The sequence below is a fragment of the Alosa sapidissima genome, chromosome 9, assembly GCF_018492685.1.
Source record: "Alosa sapidissima isolate fAloSap1 chromosome 9, fAloSap1.pri, whole genome shotgun sequence".
Classification (NCBI taxonomy): domain Eukaryota; kingdom Metazoa; phylum Chordata; class Actinopteri; order Clupeiformes; family Clupeidae; genus Alosa; species Alosa sapidissima.
This window is the reverse complement of record NC_055965.1, coordinates 3908844-3920929: the sequence shown is the minus strand read 5'-3', so window position 1 is coordinate 3920929 and position 12086 is coordinate 3908844. Positions and strand designations below refer to the sequence as shown.

The following is a 12086-nucleotide window of genomic DNA, read 5'->3' as shown; positions in this document are numbered from 1 at the left end:
CTACCACGCTCTGCCAGGATCAGCTTGCCAGACGTCAAAATGTCCATGGTCTACAGATAAGTCCACAATCAGAGACCGACAGAGTACAGGTTAAATTTAAGTGATCGTCAACATTGGACATTTTGATACATTGAACATGGTTTATGGAAATTGTGTATTAGCCTAGGCCTACAAGGTGATTGAGTAATTTCACGTACATTTTGTGATAGACACTCCAAATAAGCAAGAAAAACGAAGGTGAATGCATTTCACTGTTTATTGTGTTAACCTGATTGAGTTTAAAAGAAGTGTATTGCTTGATTGTACATCATCAGTAATACTGTCTGATATAGTTTTTGTTGTTCTTTGCTTATCTTAGCATATCCTTGATGGGTAAATGTCTGAAGTGAGTGGTTATATAGTTTAAGATTTAGTTAAAGTCATAGATTTGAGTACAGACATACTACACTTACAAGCTTGTAACATAAACAGACACATAGATAAACAAGATGTCAGAACCCTCTGAAGAAGTAGACAAGATATTAGAACCCACTGAAGAAGCAGACAAGTCACCGCAGGTCAGGTCTAGCTCTCGTGAGCGCAATCTAACAGAAAAGGGCCAAGAATTACATGAACAAGAAGCAAAGAAAAATGAGAAAGCATTCAACAAGACTTATGAAGTGTGGCGACAGACAGCAAGGGAAATAAGAACACAGCTAAAGTCGTGCTGCTCAGATGAAGAGCTTAGATCATGTAAAGTCAACATTGAATCTAAGCTCAACACAGTTGCTCAACATTATCAAGCTATGCAGAGAAACCATAGTACTACTTCAGACATTGTAAGTCGAATGGATGCATGTGGCACTATAACAGCAGAGATCTGTGAACTAGCCACCAGACGACTAAAAAATATTCATGAAGTTTTTAACGGTCAACTTGAAAAGGAAAGAGTGAGGATGACTTTAAATAAGCATGAGTACGGGTCGGTCTTCGGTAAAACAAACACTGAAACTGTGTTCTCTGAGTCACCTGAAGAATTTGATAAGATCTCTAATGCCAACTCCACGGCATCTAGCAAACGTGCCGATGCTGAGGCTGAGCTTGCTGCCAGGTTAGAACAAGCAAAGTCCATGCAGGAACTACATGCTCAACAGTCAAGGCTTGATGAACTTGAGAGTGAATGGAAAGCCATGGAGGCTGAAATTAAATTAAAAATAGGGAGAGAGAAAATAAAGTTACAACAACTACAAGCAGAGAGTGAAGTAAAGGTAGCAGCAGCGCGCGTGAAAGCTTACAATGACTGCGATAGCCTCATTCGTGGTGGTGAAGAAACACACATCCAGATCCCACCAGACCACCAAATCACTGTCAAAACATTAAATGTACAAGCCACACCGTTCCAGCCTCATCAAACATCACAAGGAGCGTCGTCAAATCAGTCAGAAGTCAATCTAGCTCGAGAAATTGCTAGTTCATTCACTCTAAGTCGTCTACCTGTCCCAGAACCTACAACATTCACTGGTGACCCCTTGAAGTTTATCGATTGGCAATTATCCTTCAACGCATTAATTGATCAGAAGCCCCTTCCAGTCGCTGAAAAAATGCTCTATTTAAAGAGTTATCTTGCAGGAGAAGCACGCAAGGCTGTGGAGGGATTTTTCTATCGGAACGCAGATGATGCATATCAGGGTGCTTGGGCAGTCCTTCAAGATAGGTATGGGAATCCATTCATTGTTCAAAAGGCCTTTAGAGATAAGCTTGCAAAGTGGCCGAAGATTTCTGCAAATGACCCAATTGCACTTAGAGACTTTGCTGATTTTCTTAAAGGATGTGCTGAGGCCATTCCCCATGTTAAGGGACTGAGCATTCTCGATGACTGTGAGGAGAATCACAAACTTCTTAAAAGGCTTCCCGAGTGGTTGGTCCGTAGGTGGAGTCGTATTGTCGTGGAAGAATTAGATCAAAGTGGAAATTATCCCAGCTTTGCGCGCTTTACAGAGTTCCTGGCAAGGGAAGCCAGAATTGCATGCAACCCCATTGCTTCACCACTTCTGCTGAACATTAAAACAACAGAAGAGAGGGTTCCACAGCGAGCCAAAGCCCTAAACACAGTCACTCAAACGAAAGACTCTCCCACTGAGACAGTAGAACAGTCAAGGGCATGGCTGCCTTGCTTATGTTGTCAGGATGAAACTCATGGTATTTCTAAATGTCCAACTTTTGCTGCAAAATCCATAGATGATAAAAGGGCTTTCATTTATGAACATCATCTTTGCTTCGGTTGCCTAAGAAAGGGACACGTTACCAAAGAGTGTAAAAGGCGGCACACCTGCAGCACATGTGGTCGACGTCATCCTACATGCCTGCACATAGAAGGAAATATAAACTCAAATGAAAAAGCTACAAAGGACTCTGGAGCTGTAGGAGAACATAGGAATGAAGGAACACACAAGGTTACATCATTTGCTTTGACACAACATGCCTCAGCCACCTCCAGCATTGTCCCAGTTCTTGTGTCTTCGACGACAGCACCAGAAAAGGAAATTCTCACTTATGCATTGCTTGACACACAGAGTGACTCTACTTTCATATTGGAGGATCTAGCTGCAAGACTCAGTGTGACCACGTTTTCAGTACAACTCAAGTTAAGCACCATGACTGCTGCCAATACAGTAATAGCAAGTAAGACTGTCAGTGGTCTACAGGTTAGAGGACTGCACTCGGAAACATACATCACAGTAAAACAGGCCTATACTCGAGACTTCATTCCAGTCGATAAGTCACACATTCCCACTAAGGGCACAGCACTCCAGTGGCCTCATTTGAACCACTTAAGAAACAAGATGCCACCATTGCAAGACTGTGAGGTGGGACTACTGATTGGTTACGACTGTCCGTCAGCACTGGCCCCCCTAGAGGTCATCTCAGGTAGTGAAAATGAGCCCTTTGCACAAAGGACTGCATTAGGCTGGAGTATCATAGGGTCAGCCAATCCCCACATGGACAGGCAGGGAAATCAAAGCTTTGTTCATCGAATCTCTGTGAAAGAAATCCCAGTGCCATCTGCTCCAGATGTGTTAAAGATTTTAGAATCGGACTTCAGCGAAAAGACCTATGAGGATAAATACGTGTCTCAGGATGATGTTCGATTCATTCAGTTTCTGAGTGACAACATTAAGCAAAAGGACAATGGACATTACGAAATGCCACTTCCCTTTAAAGGCACTGGTTTACCAGTTCTTCCAAATAACAAGAAGCTGGCCACTGTTAGGCTGCAACACCTGAAGAAAAGGTTGAAGTCAAACAAACAGTATTATGACCATTACATGGCCTTCATGAAAGACATCATAGACAGAGGTGATGCGGAACCAGCCCCAGCAGCTTCTGAGAGCGAGACTGTGTGGTACATTCCACATCATGGGGTATACCACCCCAGAAAGCCAGATAAACTTAGAGTTGTTTTTGATTGCTCTGCCAAGTTTAATGGGATGTCTTTGAATGACACACTACTAACTGGCCCTGATTTGATCAACTCTTTGGTGGGAGTTCTTCTACGGTTTAGAAGAGAAGCTGTTGCTGTGATCTGCGACATTGAAAAAATGTTTCATCAGTTCTCCGTTTTACCCGAATGCCGTAATTACCTGAAGTTCCTTTGGTGGGAAGGAGGTCAGTTGGAAGCAGAACCTCAAGAATATAGAATGACAGTCCACCTCTTCGGCGCTGCCTCCTCCCCAGGATGTGCCAATTTTGGACTCCGGTACCTGGCACAACAACATAAGACTGACCATCCCCTAGCATCAGCCTTTGTAGAGAATAATTTCTACGTGGACGATGGGTTAATCAGTGTTCCAACGGAGGAAGGGGCTAAGGAGCTAATCATCGGAGCACAGCAACTTTGCAAAAGTGCAGGCTTGCGCTTGCATAAGTTTAATTCAAACCGAAGAGAGGTCCTTACCTGCGTAGCTCCATCAGAAAGAGCAGCAACTACTGACCCTCTCAATCTCAATCCAGACACCTTACCAGAAGGACACATACTTGGCATTCAGTGGTCCATGGAAACTGACACCTTTTCTTTCAATATTGATGCCAAAGACCGCCCTCCAACTCGTCGTGGTATCCTGTCAGCTGTCGCCTCCCTCTATGATCCACTTGGGTTCGTGGCTCCATTCACCCTGAGAGGGAAATGTATCCTGCAAGAGCTGTGTCACCGAGGTGTTGGATGGGATGATCCCATTCCTGTAAGCCTTCAGTCACGGTGGGAGGAGTGGAAGGATGGTCTCAGAAGGTTAAAGGAGATCACTATACCCCGATGTACTGTTCCTCACAACCTCGGTAACATTGTCAGGATTGAACTACACCACTTTGCGGATGCCAGCTGTACAGGATATGGAGCGTGTTCCTACCTAAGGTACAGAAACAACAAAGGTGAGATCCATTGCAGTCTCGTAATGGCAAAGTCCAGAGTAGCTCCATCAAAGATCTTAAGTATCCCGAGATTGGAACTCTCAGCTGCTGTCACCGCAGCCAGAATGAGCGTCATGTTAAAGACGGAACTTCAGATGAAAATTGATGAAGAATTTTTTTGGACTGACTCTCAGGTGGTGCTAGCATACATCTGCAATGAAGCACGAAGGTTCCACGTGTTTGTGGCCAACCGTATCCAACTGATAAGAGGAAGTACAGATCCCAACCAATGGCACTATGTTGACACAACACAAAACCCGGCTGACCACGCTTCGAGAGGCATTAACGCAGAAGAAATCTCCTCATCTAATTGGTTATCCGGGCCTAGATTTCTGTGGGAACAAGAAGTGCTCTTGCCACCCAAACCCTCGACTGAATTGCTTGTCGGAGATCCAGAAGTCAAGGCAGCTCGAATATTTGCAACCCAAGTCAGTGAAACGAGTGATCTCCTAAGCCGCTTGAACCGGTTTTCCTCCTGGACAAAGCTTGTGAAGGTGGTTGCAAGAATCAAGAGAGTTGGATCTAAGAAAACCTCACAACATGTTGAATGTGTGTCCATTGGCGAACGTAAGAGAGCTGCTGAGGTTGTGATTAAGCTGGTCCAACAACAAGCCTTCTCTGAAGAGATAAAGGTACTTCAAACAAGTCACAAGGGCAAGTGTCTCCCAAGTTCAAGTCCCCTTTTTTGCCTGGACCCCATGCTAGATGAAGGACTGCTTCGTGTTGGTGGGAGACTGAAAGAGTCAGCCCTCAGTGAAGAACTAAAGCACCCCATTATCCTCCCAAGGGACAGCCACATCACTGAGTTGGTTATAGCTCATTACCATGCCCAGATCTGTCATCAGGGACGAAATCAAACATTGATGGAGCTACGAGCCAATGGTTTTTGGATCCATGGTGGGAGTAAGACTATTGCCAAGTTTGTTCACAGATGTATAAAATGCCGAAAGCTTAGACGACCTACAGAGGAGCAAAAAATGTCCGACCTTCCAAAGGAGCGCTGCCAAGCTTCAGACCCCTTTACATTCTGTGGGATGGACTGCTTCGGTCCATTTGTTGTCAAGAAAGGTCGTAAAGATTACAAGCGATATGGGCTTATCTTCACATGTTTGTATTCACGAGCAGTCCACATTGAAATGCTTGAAGATATGTCTACGGACTGTCTTATCAATGCCATAAGATGCTTTGTCAGTCTGAGAGGAGCAGTCAGTCAACTCCGCTGTGACCAGGGCACAAATTTCGTCGGAGCTAGAAATGAGCTCAAGGAAGCCCTTAAGCAATGTGATACAAAGGCACTGGAAGCCTTCCTGGCAGACAAACAATGTGAGTTCATCTTCAATGCTCCTTCCGCCAGTCATGCAGGAGGCATCTGGGAGCGACAAATTCGAACCATTCGGAATGTGTTGAATGCTACTGTTACGCAGTGTCCAGGTAGACTAGATGACTCTTCTCTCAGAACACTATTCTATGAAGCAATGGCCATTGTCAACAGTCGTCCATTAAACGTGGAAGGAATCAATGACCCTCGCTCATTAGAGCCCTTAACTCCAAATCACCTCGTCTTGATGAAATCCAAAGTCGCCTTGCCGCCGCCTGGGAAGTTTGTCAGGGAGGATTTGTATGCTGTAAAAAGGTGGCGCAGGGTACAATACCTTGTTGAGCAGTTCTGGAGCAGGTGGAAAAGAGAATACCTCCTGAATATTTCCATAAGACAAAAGTGGCACTTACCTCGGCGAAATCTAAAGGTAAATGACCTAGTCATCATCAAGGATGACCTGCTCACAAGGAATGAGTGGCGTCTTGGACGAGTGATTGACGTCACAGAAGGAAGTGATGGGTTAGTTCGTCGTGTAAAGGTACTAGTAGGAGATCGGAATCTGACAGGAAAGGGACACTACACTTTTAAAACTTCAATTATAGAAAGACCTATCCAAAAATTAGTCTTGCTACTGGAAGCTCAGTAAACGATTTCCAACACAAGCCACTTACCTCAGACATGTTTAGGTCACATGTGGAATGTTTTTTTTTTGTTTTGTTGTTGTTGTGCGTGTGTACTAATGTGGCCTAGAAATCATGACTGATTCATTGTTCATTTTCATGTTTGTACCTCATTCATCATAACATGATTTGGTGGGAGTGTAATTGACCATAGTTTGAGACTTTTATTTTGAAATTACACAGGACAGGGGTAAGGAGATTCAGCGCGCGGCAAGCTTTGTTAGACAAGTCAGACATTTTTTCTCTCTTGCGTGAACATACACCACATACGCACAGGAACACCTTTTCTCATTGTTTTACTTGAAGATTTATGTGTACATCACCGTTACGGATTACATTTTAGCATATTATGTTCGTGTTAAGTCTGTTTTGTGAACTACCTGCAAGGAGCTAATGGACAGCTAAATGAACTGCTAGTTTGCACCCTTGGAAAGTGGAGCGAGGTATGAAATCTTTAAGTATAATGTTCAGTTATCCAAGTGAACCTTGTAACGTAAAGTGTTAAATGATATTTGCAGTGTTTTCTTGAGTTATGAGTTGTCCACACGGGTGAATTTAATGTGAAAGTTGGCTTTATTGTAGCCTATTGCATTTACACGAGCATATTCTTCATTTATCATTTTGAGTATCCAGTTAATAATTGCATAAAACTATGCACTCTGTTTGTGTATTTTTATTTACTTGCTCTTGTGTGTATCATACTTTAGTTTCACGGTGCTGGAAGAGCGACAATAAATGTCATTGCACCCGTTTTCGTGACTCCTCTTCATTTCGGTTCTGAGGGCTGCTACAACACGTGTGTCTGAGGCTTGGGAAAAGCTGGCCCATACTGCAGAGAGGAATAAAAAGAGCTCAGTCACACTGAAGAGGAGAATAGAAGGAGCAGAATATTGATCACATCAGCACAGCATGCAAACCCTGCAAACATGCCTCCAACAGGGCTCTGAGCAGGGGAGGCACTCAGCTGGAAAACAAGGGCTGTTGGACTTCTCTCTCTTTCTTCCTCTCTCATGCTCTCTCTCTCTCTCTCTCTCTTTCTCTCTCTCTGTCTCTCTGTCTCTCTCTCTCTCACTCTCATGGTATGTGTGTGTGTGTGTGTGTGTGTGTCCAGCAATGCAATTGAAGGATGGTTACTGCCTGGCCGTGACTGCCCAATACCTTCAGCTGTTGCTGAGGAAACAGCCTTTATTCCCATTCAAACAGCAGATAAATCACTACGACATTCTGATCAAACACATAAAAATGAGCAGCGCCTGCAATAACCTGAGCAGCTCCTCTGGGCTGGCAATGAAGGAGGAGGAGGGGGAGGACGGGGGTGGACAGGGGTGGACAACGGGGGTGTGAGGGGATGAGGAGATGCCATTGTCTCTAGCCGTTAATTACCAGACATCATCTGTGATCGCACGGCCACCGCTAAAGGTCACCGTCTGGCTCGCGCTGTGCCAGTCAGTGCCGGTCTGCGCCACGCCGCAGGCGTGCTCACATCTCATGCCGCGCACACACCCCTGCCGTGACGGCCTGTCGCCGCGTGAACGATGACTCAAGCGTAGACACGGATCTCATTTCCCCCGCGACCGCAGGGGCCAGATTCCGCGCTAGCGTAGCGGCGGCACGGCCGACATTCTCAGCCCCAAGAGCTCGGCTCAAAATAAATCAGGTGATGAAAAGTTGGGGTTCGCCCGTGTCCGGTCAGTTTTGGAGAAGCAAAGAGGAGTGTGGAACACTCAGAGTGCAGAGAAAGAAGGAGAAAGGAGGAGGAGGAAGAGGATGAGGAGAAGAATGAAGAGGAGGAGGAGGACGAGGAAGTGGATGAGGAGAAGAATGAAGAGGAGGAGGAGGAGGAAGAGGAGGAGCCCCCCCCCGCCCCCCAACTGCACCTGTTAACAAGCGGAAAAGCACACATGCTGGCCCACACAAAGCCATATCGCTTTCGACCAGCGCCCAGTTAGAGGTCATGCGAAGCCCCGACTGTTTTCCACTGATACCGCGCACAACATAGGCTGCCAACAGGTCTGAACTTTGTCCACATTATGATGTATGAATGGGCCCTCACTCCCACACTCCCTCGCTCTCTCTCTCTCTCCCAGACGTCTGCCCTCAGCACCTGCCCCCTCCACTTCCCCATCCAACACAAACCGCTTTGCACCTCCGCAAATGGCCCCCAGAAAGCCCCAATTACTAGAGTGCACTGATGGAGAATCTCCATTCCTTTCACTCAGCACCAGAGACTTCAAAAGAGGCAGAGCTGTGTGTATTCAGTCAGTGTGCTCTCTCCACTCATATAATAGTCACTCTGGAGGAGGGAGAGTGAAGACGAACACATTCAAGAGCACACCAGCTGCCTAGTGTTCTTCACTAGGGTACTTGGGATTCACTATAGAAGGACACACATACAAAAGGAAGTTTCTATTGACGACTGCAGTGTGTATGTCTGTGTGTGTGTGTGTGTGTGTGTGTGTGTGTGTGTGTGCATTTGTGTTGATCTGTGTATGTGTGCATATGTGTGCACGTATGCATGTGTGTTTGGGAAAAGAGTTGTCTCATCAGTACAGAGACTGTGACTTTCTGGTGTAGAATGACAAACAGGAGTCTGTAGTTTGAATCCCGTCTTTAGAGATGGATGAGATACACATCAGACGAGCGTTGTGCGTTTCTGCAGCAGGAGCGCTAACTATAGCTCCAGTGAGCGAGGCTCGTTTTCACAGGCCGACAGATGGTATCTGCCCATGGCTCCGTGGGCACCAAACCGACTGCGAGCGTCCGAGCTGTGGGAGTCGCCCGAAGAGTTAGCGCCGCGCCACGCCGGCGTTATCGGGGGCCTGCTCCTGTCGGTGGTGCTTTATCACCGGTGTGCGTGACGCATCGGGCGGCCTGGCAGCCTGTCGGTGGTAATCGATGTGAGTCTCGTCTCTGGCGCGCTCGATGGGCAGTGAGCAGCGAGCTGTCAGCCTGACAGAGGGTCCGAGGGCCCCCCATTCATCAGCGAGTAGCTCAGTTATCTGACGGCCCGGTGCCAAACACACAAATCAACAGCTGACGTCAAACTGGGCCAAGGACCGGACCGGACCGGCATCAGGGAGCTTCACTTACACTCTTGGACTAAGAGTTCCTGCAGCCACCACTTACATCTTAAAAAGTTAGTTTGAAAGAGCTTCATATACTAAACGAATACCATGACGGTTCAACAAAGTAAAGTTCTACTGTATAGCTCAGATAAAGAGCAAAATGAAGCGTGATGGTTCAGGGATTGATTTGACACTGTTTTTCAGGTCACCATTAAATTGAAAGTGTGTGTGTGTGGGGGGTGACGGTCCAGAGAGCCAGTCAGGCAGGAGCTTGTACGCCCCCTCACTCTGTCACCATAGCAGCACTCAATTGAGTTTCCATTAATGTCTTATTGAGCTGGTCCACATCTCCAGGCAATTTGCACCGCGCGGCGCCATAAACAATGCATTTCCGCTCCAGCCTGGCTCCGCACGGCAGACTGCTGCAACGTGTCGGGGAAAGCTGGTGGAGCTCTATCATGTTGGCTTGACTGATGCTCCGCTCAGGCAATAATAAACAAAAACGCTCTGGAGCTCATTCATCACTGTGCTTAGATAAAAATGAGCTCCTGCCTGGCGCTGGGGGCGGGCTGGGGTGGGGTGGGTTGGTGTGGTGGGGTGGGGTGGGGTGGGGTGGGGTGGGGTGGCGTGGGGTGGGGTGGGGTGGGGTGGGGTGGGGTGGCGTGGTAGGGGAGCCACAGGCTGGTGTGACACGCGGGGGCGCCGCCAGGGAGGAAACGGAGGAAGGAAATCAAAAGAGGCAAAACGCCGTGCCCTCGGGCGCCTATGGAAATGAGATGCCAGACGACATCTGCACCCCTCGCGGCGGCACCCTGGGAGGAGAGTGCAAATAAGAGGTTATGAGCACGCGGCTACGGAGATCGTCACGCATCACACACACTCACACACACATACACACACACACACAAGTGATGTGCACAGACTGGTGGAGGTAGGTTCTTATCTTCTGAACTTGCCCCGTCCATGACATATGTTTCTCTTTCTCTCTTACACACCCTGTCTCTCTTTCTCTCTGTCTTTCTCTCTCTCTCTCTCAAAAACACACACACACTACAGGTCGATACAGACCGATATATGTTTTGTCAATATATAGGCCAGTTTTGACCTGTTTTGACACTGATCGGTCCATATTAGTAGCAGTATTCGTTTTCATTTTTTTTACCGATATTTGTTTAAAACCCCCTCTTATGTTTACTCTTATGTTTACTCTTATGTTTAGTTACATTTTTATTTCACTTAAACTAAGTAACATTAGGAATCCCTGATCAAGGTTGCACAGGAGCAATGCAGGCGATCTATTAGCAAGCTCTGTGAGGCAACTTTTCTCATTTTGATACAGATAATAGAACAGATCATTTCGTCTTTATAGATTTTATTATTTAATGTACTTGGGCTTTTACTGACCAATTTTAAAAGCAAACTATGAAGCCACCAACTGCTAAATCATCATCCAACAAAGGGGCTTGTGGTGCTAACGCTAGCTCGCCGGAGGAATCAACTGAATGCAACAACAATGGTCAACAAACAGCTAACATGCTAACCAAGGCACTGTACGGCTGTACTCACTAAAAGTTGATATTTGCACCAAATTTTTTTGTATTTGTGTGTCGCTTTGGACAAAGGCGTCTGCAAAGTCCCATAACCATAACCAAAATAGAACTGACCGTTGGTGGAGTACAAGCTGCCATTGCTGCTGTCAGAGAGGAACTGACCTCCTCTGTAACCGGCTTACAGAAAACAGCAGAGGAGCAGGAAAGCCGTCTAAAGGATCTGGAGATGTCAGCAACCACTACCAGCGACTCTGTGTCTGCTCTCCAGATCACGGTAACGACGTTCCAAAGCCAACTTAAGGATTTACAATCTAAGTGCGAAGACCTGGAGAATAGGTCCCGGAGAAATAACATCAGGCCGGTGAGCATTCCTGAGGACCTAGAAGGGGTGTCAGCCACTGAAATTGTCTCCAGTGGTTGAGCAGGATGTGCTTAAATTGACTGGGCTCATAGAACTATGCCAAAGCCAAAACAACCTCCAAGACCCTCTGTCATCAGAGTACACTACTTTCAGGTCTGCAAACTCATTCTACGCCAGGCACGTCAACTGGAGCCTCTCTCCCTCAGCGGCCGACCCATCTACATCTTTTCCCGACCTGACCGCCGCCGAAGCAAAGGAATCCCTGATCAATGTGATTGGTGAGGCTGAGCCAGTGATTTCACAGTTTCAAACCTCTGTGCCCATTATGATGCTAGGAATGGAAACATTCCCCAATTGTGAAATGAAGTGAGAGAGTTTGGTGAAACCAGGCATCTTATCAAGCACTCCTGCGATATCATCCCATTCTCTGCTCCAGTTGAGCGTTTACTTTCTTTTGCTGGGTTGATCAACAGGCTTCATCGCCTGAATGACAGACTTGGAATTTGCCACAGGGCAGACATGCACCAACGCACGCACGCACGCACACACGCACACACACACACACACACACACGCCTCCCACTATATCTTCCCCTCATAATGATTAAACAGAGCCCAGGGCCAGGGTGGCCCTACTCTACACTAGGAGTGACACATCTTCACCACTGTT

At 46.7% G+C, this 12086-nt stretch overlaps 1 protein-coding gene and 1 long non-coding RNA gene across 4 annotated transcripts in view; one reads left to right on the top strand and one right to left on the bottom strand.

Moving 5' to 3' along the window:
- rhbdl3 (rhomboid, veinlet-like 3 (Drosophila)) overlaps window positions 1–12086 on the bottom strand; it is a 50478-nt gene that overhangs the window by 26904 nt on the left and 11488 nt on the right. The window lies entirely within an intron of this gene.
- Window positions 6642–7194, top strand: LOC121719341. Its single transcript, XR_006034251.1, has 2 exons — window positions 6642–6884; window positions 7149–7194. It is a non-coding gene; the product is annotated as an uncharacterized LOC121719341 (long non-coding RNA).